A 3,221-nucleotide genomic window follows, 5' to 3' on the forward strand; every position below is an offset into this window, starting at 1 on the left:
CATGCGTTGTTCCTCCTCCCCCTTCCATAGCATAGAATCTTGAGTCCTGATCCCCGAGGGTGACAGAGATTGTATGTGTGCATGCACCTTAACTAGCAGGCAGCTGTTTAAAAGGACTAGGATGACCTACCTCAGTGCAAGATATGCAGTGGATAAGGTTGTATGGGTAGGACTTGAGATGTAGGAGTTTACAGAGTGCACATTCAAGTCATGGAGAAACAGAATTTATAGCCGGTTGTAGTAACAGTGGGGCCCATGGGAAAAATTAACTCGGGAGCCCCACAACAGACACCCCCAACCAAAAAGCAGTACTAGGGGCCCTTTGCTGCAGCCAAATCTCCCCCCAGGGTCCCTTAGCCATCTGCTGAACCTCCATCCCTCCTCGATCACCCTCTACCTTGACTGTGCTCCCAAGGGGCCTCTGCAGAGTCTTTGGCAGAGGCTCTGGGGAGCAACAGTTAAGTTGGAAAGGGGGTGGACACCTTGGGGGCCCCTACAGGCTCTGGGGCCATGGGGCAATTGCCCCTTTACCTCTATGGTAGTGCCGACCCTAACAGAACTACAGTACTAGGAATTTCTGAACCAAAAAGCACCAGTACAAAAATCCTCTGCTAGGTTGGCTTTCAGAGATCTTCTAGTGAAAACCTTCAGCTGTTACCAGGTGAAAAATGTATCTCTGAGTCTCCCATGGTGTTCTGAGTAGGGATGAGTGAGATAAACTTGAAAAAAGCAAAAATGACTCGGTAACTCGGAGCACACCACAGAGAGGGGGTTAACACACCTAGGTCACCGCCTCATGCCTATGCACTCTATGCTGCTGTCCATCTTTCTCACACTTCCTTCACAGCGGAAGTTCCAGTTTAGAAGGCGGAAGTGTCGGGAAAATGGAGAGTGGCATGGAGCGCATCGGCGGCACGTGGTAGCTTAGGTGAATTAAATTAACCCCCTCAGTGCCACCCACTCCGAGATCATTTTGCTTTTTTAAAAACTGATCTCGCTCATCCCTAGTTCTGAGCTGCTCAGGGGTTTATGGTTTAACGCAATTAGTGGCTGGAAATTATGCATTTTGTGGGAATTTTGTCCAAAAAGTTAATTGAGCTTACTGCATGGAATGGAGAGGCCCTCTTAGCTTTTCTGTCCGCTAAGCCTTCACTCAAGAGCATTGTGGAAAGTCCTAGTCTTGTTTTCTGTTTGAAAATGTTTTGTTCTAGATCTGACTGAGTAGTGTGAAAGGGTATTAGGCCTTCCTCAGAGTTTGACCTCTGCTCTGTCTGTATCTCCTACAGGAACATTTTCCCAACTTCCTTTCTCACGGACCTCCGTGGACCTCAGACACCGGAGGTCCTGTACACAGAATAAAAATGTGATTCTAATGCTACGTACACACTTGCAATAACTATCATTTGCAAGGAACGATAGTTACCAGACGAACGATATTGGAAAGATTGGAATGCAACGATGGGATGCAGCGATCATCATACACATTTTAACGATCGTTCTCGTAGAAAAGAACGATCAGAAGGATATGTTGCGTACATATTTATATAAAATAAAAAAAAACACTGACATGGAGTTACAATAGATACAATGATTGTAACAATATATGATTGTTAACTTGAAAACAAAGTTTAATTGAAATGAGCAATGTAACAATCTTTACGGCCGCGCTACAAAGGAAGTACTGAAGCTGGGCAGAATTCAACGCAGGCGCATTGGCCCTTGTAACGATCGTTCTCGGCCGATGTCTGTACACACTATAGTTTTGTAACGATTGTCGGTAGATACGATCCGTCAGGCTGGATATTTCCATCTTCCCGATGTCGTTCTTTTGTCATTCGTGTTAATGATCGTTGGGTAAAGTTTTTTCCCCGATGGTCGGCGGAACGATCGTTAATTAGCTGTTTCAAACGACCGTAGTCGCCAGTGTGTACGCAGCATAACTCTCTCCCATCTTATGTGAGCAGGTTCTAATTGTTGACATCTTTATCCCTGTTGGCGAGATTTAATCTGCCCATATACTGGTCAATTGTGGCCTAATTTGCTAAGCCGATCAATTCTTATCTTGAAGTTTGGTCGGATAGTAACTAATTCTTCCCAAACAATAGCAATTTAAATTTGATAAATTTTAGCGGAAATCTATTGAGCGTTGATCAAATTGCCAAAGTTGTACTGTAACATGTGTGTCATCAGCTACCCACCTTTCTTGAAACAATATTTGTATTAAAAAATATATATAAAAAGTATTATAGATTAAAGTTTGTGGGGTTTGGAGGCCCAGCTGGTGGTATAAATGTAACACTTTCAAGCCTGAAACTTTTTTGGGAATACTGTGTAACATAAGATAGAAAACACCACTGTGAACAATGAGGTTTAGAGAGTGCCTGAACTGACATATGACATGATGATATAAACACGTGTATGTACAGTACCAATCCTTCATATAACTTGTTTATGTTTACTGTTTTCTTTTTCCCTGTGAAAGGGATAAACATGCAGGTTTACAAATGATAGTTTCTAGAATGTACACCTAATTCCAGCCATAAAACTCTTGCCTGGCAGAGAACAGCTTCTGAGTGCAGGGGATAGATAAAAAAAAGTTGATAGTTCATACGTTGTAGCTCTCTGACATTATAAGACTGTGTCATTCAGCTGAGACCATAAAACATTTAGTATACTTTTTAGCTTTAAAACAGAAAATAAAACTGAGATTCTAAAAACTTAATTTTAGGACTAAAAGGATTGATATACAATTGTTTATCTCATCAGTTTATTTTAGTTCAGGTTTTGTTTTAAGTATTAATTACCTGGGTTTGGTCCACTGCCTGGTCCACAGCCGGGTTTGTTTCCTGATCCACAGCCTGGTTTGTTGCCTGGTCCGCTACCTTCTCCACTGGCACTGCCAGATCCAGTGCCTGGTTTGTGGCCCGGTCCACTGCCTTCTGCACTGGCACTGCCTGATCCACTGCCTGGCTTGTTACCTGGTCCACTGCCTGTTCCGCCGCCTGGCTTGTCTAAACAAGAAAGATGAAAATTAGTAAAGCATTTAATTAGCACTGCATATGTTGGAAACATGGGCGTAACAATTACCCCTGCGAGTGCGACCTCTGCCTTTGCAGGGGGAGGGGCAAAGGCTTTGGGGGCCCCTCCGCCTCCCTCTCCCCAACCACAAGTGCAGCCAATTAGAAAAAAAAAATTCCTGTTCCCTCACATAAACGTGTGCC

This window comes from Hyperolius riggenbachi, chromosome 2, assembly GCF_040937935.1.
Source record: "Hyperolius riggenbachi isolate aHypRig1 chromosome 2, aHypRig1.pri, whole genome shotgun sequence".
Lineage (NCBI taxonomy): Eukaryota > Metazoa > Chordata > Amphibia > Anura > Hyperoliidae > Hyperolius > Hyperolius riggenbachi.